A 15,224-nucleotide genomic window follows, 5' to 3' on the forward strand; every position below is an offset into this window, starting at 1 on the left:
TTTGGGTTAAAGTGCTGGTGTAGGTTTTATTTTAAGCAGCAACAGGTTACTTTTTTTTTTTTAAGCAGTGTGGTACTGGGGCTGGGGATGTGGCTCAAGCAGTAGCGCGCTCGCTTGGCATGCGTGCGGCCCGGGTTTGATCCTCAGCACCACATACAAACAAAGATGTTGTGTCTGCCGAAAACTAAAAAATAAATATTAAAAAAATTCTCTCTCTCTACCTCTCTCTCTCCCTCTCTCTTTAAAAAAATAATAATAATGTGGTACTGGGTATTGAACCCAGGATCTCCCATGTTAGCAAGTGCCTTAACACTGATACATCCATAGCCCATATCCATAGGTTACTTAGATACTGAGCATATAAGAGATTATAACCAGGTTAGCCAGTGCTCCTGTAACAGCAGTGGGAAATTTCTACTTGGTACATTTAAAGCTTAACTTAAAACTGAGCATTTGCATTCATTTAGGGAATGTGTCAGGATTCAACCTCTAAAACAGTGATTCCTGGATTCATGTTCCTGGAACAGTAAAACTATTTTCAGTTTGAATATAAAGTGATTGTCATCCTGGGGGTCAAATCAAGGATCTCATGCATGCTTAGGCAAGTGATCTTACAGAGCTATATATCTAGAGACCAAGCTAAGAATACTTCAACCTCTAGGGCATCAGTGTTCACCTAAACTGACCTCTTTAATTGGCCTTAGCATTTGTGTTTTGTCTATTCTAATGGTGGGATTTTGCACTTGACAACTGAGGTGTTCCAGAAATTTTGAGCTTCCTGCCTGCTGGTTCTTAATTGTGTGCCATCCAAGTCCCCTGTGAATGTCAAAAACATTTTCTGTTAATTGGGCATGGTAGCAGAAGGATCCCAAATGTAAAGCCAGCCTCAGCAATAATAAGGGTTGAGATGTGGTAAAGTGCCCCTAGGGTCAATATCCAGTACTAGCAAAAAGCTCAGAATTTAAGACAATGGGAAAGATATAGCAAATAAGCATTTGAGAAGATGTTCCACACTCTAATGTCAGGAATATGCAAACTTAGTCCCTGTCTCCAAAAAGTTTGGGGATATGGCTTAATGCTTAAGTGCTCTGGGTTATTTGCAAGGGTTGGTGACAGTATGTGCTTTTGGCTCAGGCCTAGAAAATCCTTTGGTCATTGGAGAGGGGTCAAGTAAGTTCCCCTAGGAGGAAGAAGGGGACTTCAACTTCACCCCTTAGCAGGTTCTTAAACCACTGAAAATAGTTTTAAGATACATCAGCAGGTACAAAGACTTATTTAGGCAAGCAAGCAATAAGCAAGTTGCACAAAGAGTGTTTAAAGATAAAGAAAGGAAACTTTCAACTAGTGAACATGAGATGTGTTTGGAGTTGATGTCACCCTGGTGAGCTCAGTTTTTAATCATGAACCACTGATTGGGTCCTGGTGGTCTAGTTCTTTTAGGAGCTCCAAGTTGACATAATCTAGTCAGTAATGTTTGGAATGTGCATTTACATGTCTCAATATTTTCTACTTTGCTTTCTTTAGTCTAAAGAATGTATAAACTAGCAATGTATGTAGGTATATAGACTCAGAATTTAAAATTCATAGGCTATTGAAGAATTCAGACCTGGAGGAAAATAGGAGCAAAAGGGGGAGCTTTTCTAGATTTAAGTCTTTCCTGTTAAGTCTCTTACCTATCATTTCTTCTACCCTGTCTTACTTTTGACAACCCAAATCTTTTTTTGTCTTGATGTATAGATTAGTCCTCTGTGACTAAAACTAGTCACTTAAATGTTTATTGCACTCAGTAGCAGATATCAAGCATCATACTGGGTACTATAAAAAGGACCTTGAGCCAAAGTAGTCAGGTTCCTCCCTTGCAGATCTTTTAGGGGGAAGGCAGATCAGATGCCAAGTTAGCAATGTTACCAATGTTTGGTTAAGACTACCTGATCAGAAAATTCTCTAGTGGCAGCCCTAAGTAAAAGGGGCACATGAAGGGAAGGAGAGGTAACCAAGTGAATCTGTTTCTCCATTGGAGGCGTTCATGGATGCCCATGGGAATTAATTTCCAAGCTGTGTGTGGGTTTGCCTCACCCATCCTTTGAAAACTGTGGCAATGTGTATAACCATGCCTCATAATACAGTGAATAAGAGACTCAGTTCCTTCTCTGAGGATCAAATGAATTGAGTGGCTTGCACATGGTGTGTGTGTGTGTGTGTGTGTGTGTGTGTGTGTGTGAACAGTTAGCATGTAAAATCTTCTCAGAGACAGTCTAGGTTGTTCACCAGTGGTCCCAGCACCTAGACCAGTGCTTGGTCCAGAGAGGCTCACAAGAAATGGTTCAGTAAACTGTAATGAATATAGGTCCCCTGAAAAGTCCTGTTTTAAATATTTCAGAATTGGACCTAAAATTCTTGTCCTGTGAGTCATACAAAGTATATTGATTGTTGCTATGTAACAAGTTAGTCCAAAATTTTAGTGACTAGGCAACATCTCAATGTGTGTGGGTCAAGGAAGACCTAAGCTCACCTAGATCCTCGGCTTCGAGGTCTCTTGCAGGCTGCAGTCAAGGTTTCCCATAGTTGTTACAAGGCTCCAGTGGGAAAGGATCTGCTTCCTGGCACACTCTTGTGGATTTTGGCAACATTCAAGTCTTTGTGGGATGTTGATAGATTATGCTGAGATTCTTTTCACAAAAACTTCCCCAAAATGGCAGCTTGCTTTATAGAAATAAGCAAGCTGAAAGGCAGTGGAGCCCAGCAAGATGAAAGTTGTAATCTTATAACTTAATAGCTCTGTCTGAAATGACAGTTTATCTCTCTTGCTGTATTCTTGTTGTGTTCTGTGAGAGGGTCCAGTCCATATTTAAGGGAAAAGATTATACAACCACTGTTGTTTAGTATATCTGTAAAGGGCTGTCGTTGTCGTCGTCGTCCTCCTCCTTTTTCTTCTCCTTCTCATCCTCCCTCTTCTTTCTCTTCCTCCTCTTCTTCCCCTTCTCCTGCTTCCCCTCCTCCTCTTCCTCCTCTCCTCCTCCTCATCCCTTCATCTCTTCTTCCTCCCCCTTTACCACCCCACCCCTGCACCTCCTCCTTCTTTGGTACTGGGGACTGAACCCAGGGGCACTCTATTGCTGATTCGTATCTCCAGCCCTTTTTAATTTTTTTATTTTGAGAGAGGCTGGCCTAAAACTTTCAGTCCTCCTGCTTCAGTCTTCCCAAGCTGCTAGGATTGCAGTTGTGTGTCACCATGACTGGTATCTGGGGCAATCTTTTTTTTTTTTTTAATTTTTTAATATTTATTTTTTAGTTTTTGGAGGATACAACATCTTTGTTTGTATGTGGTGCTGAGGATCGAACCCGGGCCGCACGCATGCCAGGCGAGCGCGCTACCGCTTGAGCCACGTCCCCAACCTCAGGGGCAATCTTGAAAAGTTGCCTACCACATGTCTACAAAACTCTTTATAAAGGTGACAGGGTTGTGGCTCAGTGACAGAGCGCTTGCCTAGCATGTGTGAGGCACTGGGTTTGCTCCCCTGCACCACATAAGAATAAACATGAAATGAAGGTATTGTGTCCGTCTACAACTAAAAAAATATTTTTGAAAAACTCTATAAAAAGTTTAAAAACCAGAAATAAGAACCTTAGTGTGTCTAGTATTACTAGTACCCCAGAAACATTCTTTGTGAGTCCTCAGTTATGTAACTTTCTTCCCTCACCAGAGGTAACTTATTCCGATTTTTGCATTCATCAATCCCTAGCACTTTTGCATGTTCTTAAGAACATATTGTTTAGTTTTAAAAAAGTGAGAAGCAAGCACAAACCTAAAAGAGGAAAAGGTAAATTTGCCTTCTATGATAAAGGCCATAGGAGAAGGTAAGATGGACAATTACCATGTGGCTTCAGGGTCCCTAAGAGCCTGAGAACATAGGAACCACTTCTAGGGAAATGGGTCAAAGACTTTTCTTTTTCTATTGTACTAGGGATTGAACCCATGAGTGCTGTACAATTGAGCTAAATCCCCAGGTCTCTTTATTTTTATCTTGAGACAAGGTCTAAGTTTTCCAGGTTGGCCTTCCACTTACCATCCTCCTGCCTCAGACTCCTGAATTGCTGGGATTACAGGCATGTGATTTGTGAAAGGAAACTTTTCCTTATAGGGCCTAGGCATGAACCCTAAAAGGTTGTGTTCACCTAATGCCCTTATCACAACTCAGAAAGCTTGTAAAATCTACAGTCTCGTCCATATTAAGATTTCGCCCATTGTTCTAAGGATGTGTTTTAAAAGTCAACTTTATTAAATATAATTTACATATAATTAGAATGAATATATATTTATATATTATTTTGAGATATATATATATTTTTAAATTTATTTTTATTTTTTGGTGCTGGGGATTGAATCCAGGGCCTTGTTCATGTGAGGCAAACACTCTACCAATGAGCTATGTCCCCAGCCCTTAGAATATCTTTTATAATTGTAATTATAATTATAATTGTCCCTTCCCTTTCTACCACCCTCAGGATCCAACTGAGGCTCACACACTACATATGACTGTTATGCGTCTTTAGTCTTTTAACCTAGAACAATCCTTTCACCTTTTAAAAAAAAGTATAATTCTATTTATTAAGGTTTTTTAATAGTGCTAGAGTTCTTCACATATGCTAAACAAGCACCCTACCATTAAATATACCCCCTTATGTTTATTAGCTTTTTAAAAGACAAGTTTATTGGGATAATTTATATAAGATAACATTCATCCATCCAAGAGTATAACTCATTACTTTTTAATTTACTGAGTTGTGTAACTATCATCATAATACATTTTTACAACATTCCATCACCCCAGTACGATCCCTTCCTATTCCTTCTTGCTGCCAATCTTGCTTCCATTCCAATCTCTGGTAACTATAATCTACCTTCTGTTTCCAGATAAGATTTTCCTTTGGGGGGCATTTCCTATAAATTGGACTATATACTACATGGTCTTTGCTTTTCCACTTTCTTTTTAAAGTAAAACTACCTTTTTAAAAAATTTTGAGACAGGCTCTTGCACAGTTGTGAGGTTGGTCTTGACCTTGCATCCTCCTGCCTCAGCCTCCCATCATTGGGATTATAGGCAGTGGTATCTACTTAAAGAGTCCAGGATTTTGACTTTGTATAATGTCTGTTATTCTATAAAACAGCTCCTGTATATTCTGTAAAATAAAAATTAGTCCTAGAAACTTTTTTTAGAGGCACTTTACCACTGAGCTACATCCCTAACCCTGTTTATATTTTATTTTAAGACAGGGTCTCTCTCACTAAGTTGCTTAAGTGCTTTACTAAGACTGTAGGTCTAGAAACTTGACTGAACTCAAGTTCAATATTTATTATTATTATTATTATTATTATTTTGGTGGTGCTGGGGATAGAACCCAGGGCCTTGTGCATACAAGGCAAGCACTCTACCAACTGAGCCATAACCCTAGCTCTCAAATTTAACATTTTTAGCAGGAATATTACATAGGTGATGCTGCATATGATCAATCTTTCTTCACAATGGGTGGCACAAAATCTCAGACTGACTCAGCAATGAAGCTAAATTCAAACTTCCCAACCATAAAGGTATCTTTTACCCTTCCTGAGGAGTAGGCAACCTGAGGGGTGATACTTTGTCCCCAGACCTTTTACCTGATAATGTCTTATTTTGGCATCAATTAATGATAGTTGACTGAATCAATTGATCTCCTTTGTATTTGCAACAGTCCCTCCCTCCTTCTATTGCTATGGACTCATGGATTCTTAATCAATGTGTCTGTTAGTCCATTTTTCATAAGCATAATGAAATACCTGAGACTGGGTAAACTTAAAAAAGACAAGAGGTTTATTTTGGCTCATGGTTCTGGTTCAAGGTCAAGGGGTCACATCTGATGATAGCCTTCTTGCTGGCAGAATCCTGAGGTAGTACAGGGCATCACGTGGCAATAGGGAGAATGTGGGTATATTTGTGTCTCTTTTGATCTTTCTCTTTTTATAAAGCCACCAAGATTCAACCAATGGAACTCCATCCTAATGAACTTACCCACTTATAATCACCTCCAAAGTTCTAAAAAACCATAGTCAGATTCCATTCTCTTAAAACCTCATAATGGGGATTAAATTTCAACACATGAACTCCTGTGGGACACTCAAACCATATCCCTACCATAGCAATGTGTTAAACAAGTACACTCATTCTTTTTCGCTGTTCAAATCATCCCAAATTTGGCCAGAACAAGCACCTCTAAGTGACCTCTGTTCTTTTTACATGATCCTGTTAAGTCTTTGAGTCTTTCCTTGACTTATTACTGCAATTTTAATTGGATTTCAGAAGAGAGAAAAGGTAGATGTATGAGCTCAATTTATCTGTGTACTCAAGATGTATACATTCTTCCTTATAGTTTTTAATTTATAATTTCCCAATTTGCATTCACTTTTTCAAAATGGAGATATTTGAAGTCAAGAAACCTCTCTTTTATATTTATGCTGTCTCACATACAATCCTGTTTCATTGATTCTCTTTTCCCAACCAGTCCCCATTCTCCAACTGGATTATTTTGAAGAAAATTCCTAATATATCATCATATCCATAAATATTTTGCTAGATGGTTTGTCTTGAAAAGATATGAACTCAGGTTGGGGTGTGCCTCAGTGGTAGAGTACTTGCCTAGCATGCACAAGGCCCTGAGTTCAATCCCCATTAACACACACACACACACACACACACACAGAATAATAAAAATATGAATTCTTATTTTAACAAACACAATACCACTATTATCTGAAAAATAACAATTCCTTAAATATCATTAAATTTCAAATCGTTCATTTTTTCTTGTTTTATAAATGCTTTTTGCCTGCAGTTGGCTTATTTGTTAAGATCCAAATAAAAATTCATATACTGCTGGGCAGTGCACACCTTTGATCTCAGTGACTAGGGGGCCTGAGGCAAAAATTCTCAGAACTTTAGTGAGACCCTAAACAACTTTGCAAGATCCCCATGTTCAAAAAAATAAAAAGGGCCAGGTGCAATGGCACACATCTGTAATCCCAGCAACTCAGGAAGCTGAGGCAGGAGGACTGCAAGTTCAAATGCAGCCTTAGCAACTTAGCAGGCCCTACATAACTTAGTGAGACCGTGACTCAAAAAAAGAACTGTGGATGTACTCGGTGGTTAAGTGCCCCTGGGTTCAAGCCCCAGTGCCAATAAACAAACAAATAAAATTCCTATACCTACAGAACTCTGAGCTGAGGAGTGACAGCATTTCCTTACATCTTGAAAGGACCCCTTTGTAGCAATGTATTGAGATAGTGGCAGAATGGAGACCACTATGTCACTTACAGTGAGGGATGGAGCTTGGGCCAGGGTAGTAACACTCGTGGTGAAAATTAAGTACAGGGGGCTGAAGATATAGCTCAGCGGTAGAGCACTTGCCCTAAATGCCCAGGCCCTACTTTTGATCCCCAGCATGGGTCGGGGTTGGGGGAGAAAACAAGAAGAACCCATTTGCTTTAAAGGCAAGTTGCTTTAAATACAAGAGGAAAAGAGATAGGTCATTTAATTAATTTATTCATTTGTACCGGAGATTCAATTCAGAGACACTTACCACAGAGTCAATCCCCAGCCCCCTTTAAAGAAATCCTATATTTTTAGTTGTAGATGGACACAATACCTTTATTTTATTTATTTTTATGTGATGCTGATGTGATGCTGAAGATGGAACCCAGTATCTCACACGTGCGAGGTGGGCGCTCTACCACTGAGCTACAAGCCCAGCCCCATCAGCCCTTTTTATATTTATCTAGAGACAGGGTTTCGCTAAGTTGCTCAGGAACTCACTGGCTGAGGCTGGCTTTGAACTCTGGATCCTCCTACTTCAGCCTCCTGAGTGTCTAGGATTATAGGCATACACCACCACTCCCGGCTATCTTTTTATTATTTTTTTTAACTTTGGAGATTCATTTATTCACAAATAATCTGTGTAGTTCCACTGATAAATCTGTGGGTTTTTTTTTTTTTTTTTGAGTCAGGTATTGGGGATTGAACCCAGTGATACTTAACCACTGAGCCACATCCTTAGCCCTTTTTTATATTTTATTTAGACAGGGTCTCATTGAGTTGCTTAGGACCTGGCTTTCAACTCAGGATCCTCCTGCCTCAGTCTCCTAAGCCACTAGGATTACAGGTGTGTGCCACCGTGCCGAACTTCACGGATAAATCTTTGAATGTGGTTAGACACAGTCTCACAACATAGATGCCTTAACACTTAAGGATTCAGAGCAGATTTAACAAAAAGTAAGAATTAAGGTAAGAATAAAGAATGGAAGAATGAGAAAGGGAGGACATGGAGGGAAGAAAAATGTGATGAGGGAGGAGGAGGGGTTGCAGTTCGCTAGCAGAGTACCTGGAAGAATTGATGAGGACAGCTTGGCAAAGCTACACTGGGAGCACTCCCCCTGCTGCTGGTCTGCCCAAAGAAGCGAGTCCCTTCTGCTGCTGACACTCTTCTTTATAGTCCTTCTGATATCAGCATTGTTTCCTTGCTCGTATCCTTAAGAGGTGTTCAATTTCCAGTATTTTCCAAGATCTATCTCAGGAGAAGTTGATTTCTTCATAGGAGACGTAGTTTCCAAAATTGTTCACTGTCAACCTCTGAGAGATGTAAATGAAATTGAACTTTAGGGAACCAAAGTAGAAGTTCTCAAACAACTTTAAAATGTTTCAGCCATCATATGATTCTCTTTCCTTAAACATAGATTTGCCATCCACTGTGTAGAGATTCTACCTACCTTCGGCACCAGGATCTTTCCTAAATGATGTATTCCTGGCTGTAGCAGGCAGTTTTACACGATTCCACTCTTTCACTATTAGTCCAGATGACTGAGTGTTCCAGCTCTTGATCAATTAATTTCTGCTGCTTGTTGGAGTCATTTTTCATGTTGGCATAAAGAATATTCACTCTGGGGCTGGGGATGTGGCTCAAGCGGTAGCGCGCTCGCCTGGCATGCGTGCGGCCTGGGTTCGATCCTCAGCACCACATACAAACAAAGATGTTGTGTCCGCCAAAAACTAAAAAATAAATAAATATTAAAAATTATCTCTCTCTCTCTCTCTCTCAAAAAAAAAAAAAAAAGAATATTCACTCTACCAGGATTGTCATTCATGTATTCTATCTCTGTCATCTCTACTTCCAAGGATTATCCCCCAGAAATGTCATTAATGAACTTCTTTTAATAGCACTGTAGCATCTCACACGTCTGCTGGATCTTTCGCTCACTCAGAATTACCAACACCCCAATAGTTAGGCAAAGTTTTTTGGGTTTCTTGAAAATGGTGCTATCAAACCAATGATCCTGGAGTCCTAGCTACTCATCAAGTTGAGGCAGGAAAATTGTGAGTTTGAGTTCAGCAGTTCAGAGATTCAGTCCATGGTCAGCCAAATCCATCCCTGTGGGCCTGAGGTGGAGTATCATAGCAGAAGGGAAAGGCAGAGGAAAGCTGCTCACCTCATGGTAACCAAGAAGCAGAGCATGACAGTTATCTTAAAGACTTTGAATTCTTTGAAATATTATCTAGTTCTAGTCCCAAGTTTTTTTTTTTTAGTTGTACATGGACACAATATCTTTATTTATTTATTTTTTATGTGGTACTGAGGATTGAACCCAGTGCCTTATGCATTTGAGGCATGTGCTCTACCACTGAGCTACAACCCCAGCCCTCGAGTCTCAGGTTTTTCTTGTTTTGTCCAAATCAAGGCTTCTGAATGAATGAAAGTAGAGATACTGTAAATATTCATAGAGGACTCTTAAATAAGTTACAGTTATTACTACTTTATAGTAGCTTTTTAGATAGGATAACCCCCTTTGTAACAATGTTACTTTACTGTCCTGAATGTATTTTATTTTATTTTTTGCAGGGCTGGGAATCAAACTTCTGGCCTTGCACATGCCAGGCAAGTGCTCTACCTCTCAGCTACAAGGCCAGTCCTACATATATCATTTTTAAAGATTAGTAATATCCGACTGAACAATAACAAAGAAAGGAAAAGGAAATTCCTGATAATGAAATAACATGAGTTTCACTGAGTATAATGCTCAGGGTCTTATGACTGCTCAGTAGCGCACCATGTGGAGTTGGATGCACCTTTGTCTACAAACAAGAACAGGGGTGCCACTTGAGTGTGATCAATGTCTTGGGTAATACTGTGACATTTGGAAATGATGAACAATTTCTGTATAGATCCAAACTACAAAATTAATGCTTATCTCTGATTAGCCAGCAGTTGCAGGCCTGAAAAATGCTGGGGATGTTAAAATTTTCAGCAACCCAAACTAAAACTAAATCCCTTTGTCTTATGTGGAAAATGCAGTTCTAGACTTAGATAATGACAAATGAGTTTTCCATGCACATAAATGTCTTCCTGAACATTCAGAAGTCATGTGGGCTGTGCTGTTAAAAGTACTTTACAACCTGGGTGCAGTGGTGCACGACTGTAATCCCAGCTACTTGGGAGGCTGAGGCAGGAGGATCGCAAGTTTGAGACCAGCCTTAGCAACTTAGGGAGGCCTTAAGCAACATAGAGATATCCTGTCTCAAAGTAAAAAAATAAAATTGACTAGGGATGTGGTTCAGTGGTAAAGTGCCTCTGGGATCAATCTCAAGTATCCCTTCCCACCCAAAAAAGAAGTGCATTTCAAGATGTTAGCATCACTATCAAAAGCCCACAAATTTCCAGAGTGCCTCCTGGAGTTTTGCCACCCTTCTAAAAACCACAGGCATAAAGAGTAGGATGTAGTTATTAAAAGAACAATGTAGTACATCTCAAAAATAGACTTTGTGAAGAGTAAAATCAAGGGTTATCTTTATGCTAGTACAAGCCTAGAATATCCCTGGGAGAAGAAATGTTTCACAGTGAATGACTCCAGATATAATCTCGCTGTGGACAGCGAGGACTAATTTTTACCTGTATTACATACATATGAAAAAGTTTAAAAATACATATAAAAATGAATCAATAGTATTGAGCTCACTTCAGAATACTTACTGTAAACAAAGATATTGCTGAAAACTTAGACTTTTCCATTCATCGATACAGTCATTAGTTATTAGGCAGTATTCTAAAACAGTGTTAGAAATGATTTCTTTTTCAGTATTGGGGATTGAACCCAGAGGTGCTTAACCACTTAAAAACCCCAGCCTTTTTCATTTTTTGAGACAGGGTCTAACTAAATTGCCCAAGCTGGCTTTGATCTTGCAATCCTCTTGCTCCAGCCTCCTGAGCTACTGGGATTGAAGGTGTGTACCACGAGGCCCAGCTAGAATTTTTTTTAAAAGATTTGTCCTATCTCTCTATCTAGATATTTTAGTTGTAGATGAACACAATATCTTTATTTTATTTATTTACTTTTATTTGGTGCTGAGAATCGAACCCAGGGCCTCGCACATACTAGGCAAGCCCTGAGCCACAACCTCAGCCCTAGAAATTCTTCTTAGTGTTTTATTTTATTTTTTAAAAATATTTTTAGTCATTGATAGACCTTTATTTTATTTATTTATTTTTATGCCGTGCTGAGAATAGAACCCAGTGCCTCACACATGCTAGGCAAGTGCTCTACCACTGAGCAACAACCAGCCCTTATTGAGTGTTTTAAATAATTTATATTTGTTATTTGCTCATTTGGTTATTCATATCCAATAGCCTTTTCATCAGAGGTTAAACCGTTAATCTTTTGTTTATAGAGGGAAATAAAGGGACATCCTCTTCTGGTAATCAGGCTGGACTGTAGCAAATTAAAAAGTATTGGTTAAAAAAGACCGGATACAGCCAGGCACAGTGGTACATACCTGTAATCCCAGCTATTCTAGAGATTGAAGCAGGAGGATCACAAGTTGGAGGCCAGTCTTGACAGGTTAGCAAGACTCTGTCTCAAAACAAACAAGCCACAGTTGTGGTGATGCATACCTATGAACCCAGTGACTCCAGAGGCTGAGGCAGGAGAATCACAAGTTCAAGACCAGCCTCAGCAACTGAGGGAGGCCCTAAGCAACTTAGCAAGAACGTGTTTCAAAATAAAAAATAAAAAAAAGGGGCTTGGGATGTGGCTTAGCAGTTAAGTATGCCTGGGTGCAATCCCTGGTACCTGGAATCAAAAACATAAATAAATAAAATAAAAAGGACTGGGTATGCAACTCAGTGGTAGAGCATCCTGGGTTCAATTCTCAGTAAAAAAAAAAAAAAGCAATTTATGTTAATCTACTTTTTCCAGACATGCTTTTGATGGAAATAACTGTTTTCACATTTATTTCATAATATGTTTACATCACTATTAACTGAATTATGTGTTTAAAATAGGTATTAAACAAAGGTAGAGATGGATCTCCTAAAAATTGAAGGGAGATCACTAGAGGAAAGGGACCAAGGGGTGGGAATCTGGAAAGAGGATGGAAATGCTGGGGAGTGAAATTGGCCAAATTATATTGTTCTTTTTTGGTGGGGGGGGGCGGGGTACCAGGAATTGAACTCAGGGCACTCAACCACTGAGCCACATCTCCAGTCCTATTTTGTATTTTATTTAGAGACACGGTCTCACTGAATTGCTTAGTGCCTCACCATTGCTGAGGCTGGCTTTGAACTCGAGATCCTCCTGTCTCAGCCTCCCAAGCTGCTGGGATTACAGGTGTGCACCCCTGGACCTGGCCCGAATTAAATTGTTATATTGTGTGCATGTATAAAATGTAACAATAAATCTCATCGATATATATAACTATCATGCACCAATAAAAATGTGGAGAAAAAATAGGCATAATGAGCAGATCTGGGAAGAAATATAACTGATTCTCAGTAAATGAAGAACTAGGCAATAGTTTTTGACTGTTATCCCAAGAGAGAAATATATTTTACATTGGCTGGGTGCAGTAGTGTGTTATTGTAATCTCTAGAGACTGGAGGCTTAGGCAAGAAGATTGCAAGTTCAAAACCAACCTGGGTAACTTAGTGAGACCCTGTCTCAAAATAAAAAATGAAAAGGGCTAGAGATGCAGTGGTAGAGCACCCCTGGGTTCTATCCCTAGTATTGCGAATAAAATAAACACATTTTTTACATCATTATCTGGTATACATAATACACTTAGATCATATAACTCTTACCAAATACACTACACCATGATATTTCAAAATTTGAGACAAAGTCTCATTATATTGCTGAGGGTCTTGCTGAGGCTGGTCTTGAACCTGCAATCGTCCTGCGTCAGCCCCCTGACACTCTTGTATTATAGGGATGTGTCACAGTGCCTGCCAGGAGAGTGATTTATTCAGTCTCTATTTCCCCATCTGTAAAAGGACTATAATGATAGTACCCACCTCTTCTGGTACTGCCTGTTCTCAGTAACTGTGTCTGTATAGCACCACATAAAAATGAAATGAGGATATTGTGTCCACCTACAATTAAAACATAAGTATTAAAAAATAAAGTACACTTGGATATTTAAAAATCTATTTTCTCTCTTATACTGGGAAGTGTTTTCTTTTCCTTTTTTAAAAAAATTATTTTTAGTTATTGATGGACCTTTATTTTATTTATATGAGAATCGAACCCAGTGCCTCGCACATGCTAGGCAAGCACTGCACCACTGAGCCAACAATCCCAGCCCTTCTTTTCCTTTTTTAAGGTCTTTATTGTAGGTATAAAGATACCTAAGTTTTCTTCTTTTCCTTATCCAAATTGTTCTTGTCCAATCTTTTCGTCACCGCAGCAAAAAAGCTGACTAAAACAGAGGACCTGATTGCCCTGAGTTCTAGTCAATTTTTCCTTTCTTGTGGTGCTGGGGATGGAATTTGGAGTCGAAGGCATGCTAGGCAAGGACTCTATCACTGACTACATCCCACCCTAAATTTTACTACCTTTACCCTTTTTTTTTTTTTTTTTTTTTTGAGATGGGTCTTGCTGTGTTTTTCAGGCTGATTTTGAACTCCTGGCCTCAAGCAATTCTCCTGCCTTAGCACTCCTACCTCCCAGTAGCTGAGACTTATGTGTGCACCACCCACCCCTGTCTAGACTGTCCTGATGGGGGAAAAATAAATTGCTTCCTCTTTTGTGCTCCCATAGCACTTTTTACAAGATCTGCTATTAAAGCATCTAACTCATTATTTCATAGTTACTTGTTTACATAAGGCCAGTGATGCCAGAAACTTTACTTTTATCTTTATGTATTCCCAGTACCTACCAGAGTACCTGGCACTTCGTAGACCTCCATGCATTTTTTACAGAAGAAAAGAAAGAAGGAAGGGAAAGAGAGGAGGGAGGGAGTAGGGAATTGGTGAGAAAGCTGTAGGTAGGAGGTGAACAAAATGCTAGGAAGAGGTGATGTGTTGTGAAGTAGGGAAGACCAATCAAGAATTTCATTCTTTCTCCCACAACTGGGCTGACAGGATACTATGTAAATTCCTGCTCTGACCTGAGAGGCACTCCATTGCATAATGTCTCCTCTAAGGAGACGTTAGATGGTGTTTTTTGGGCTTTGAGATTTCCCCACTGGGTCTCTCAAGTCCACACTGGCCAGTGGAGCAGAACAGTGGTAGAGGCATGTGTGATGTTAGGGACACTCAGGTCCAGACTCTCAGCTGCATCTAGGTTCCCACCTATTAGGTACTTAAAAAGCTGGAGAGATCTCAAAATAACATAGAGGGGTTGAGGAACCATACCAGCACTTTGTATGCTATAGAAAATAAGGCATTTTTTTTCCTCTTGAGGTCAGCCATGTCCTCAGCCTGATTGGTCTTTCTGGGATGTGTCGTGGGGATGGAGCCAGAACACCAGGGCTCTTTTTTTTAGTTGTCAATGGATCTTTTTAATCTTATTTACTTATATGCGGTGCTGAGGATCAAACCCAGGGCCTCACACATGCTATTGGCAAGCGCTCTACCACTGAGCCACAATTCCTGCCCACCAGGGCTCTTTTTGAATCCAATCTCCCTATTCTCCTGGACTCTGCTACAGATTCCCTCATGTCAGTTCCATCTCTAAGACAAGTCCACCTCACCCTGCCACTAGTCCTAACCTCCTTCAGGGATTTAAAGATTCAGGCCACAGGAGATGAAGAGCCTATTCTCCCTGTGCATTAGCTCCACATGATCATCTCCAGGTTGGAGCTTATGGCAGGCTATTGATTTTTTTTTTTTTTTGCAGGGCTGGTACTGGAACTCAGGGTAATCAGGGTCCT

General features: G+C 39.8%; 1 pseudogene; it reads right to left on the reverse strand.

Annotated features, from left to right (window-relative positions):
* Positions 1–8,352: 8,352 nt before the first annotated feature.
* On the reverse strand, positions 8,353–9,516 carry LOC114095172 (activating signal cointegrator 1 complex subunit 1 pseudogene; annotated as a pseudogene).
* Between the last annotated feature and the right edge of the window lie 5,708 nt (positions 9,517–15,224).

This window comes from Marmota flaviventris, chromosome 1 (assembly GCF_047511675.1).
Source record: "Marmota flaviventris isolate mMarFla1 chromosome 1, mMarFla1.hap1, whole genome shotgun sequence".
Classification (NCBI taxonomy): Eukaryota; Metazoa; Chordata; class Mammalia; order Rodentia; family Sciuridae; genus Marmota; species Marmota flaviventris.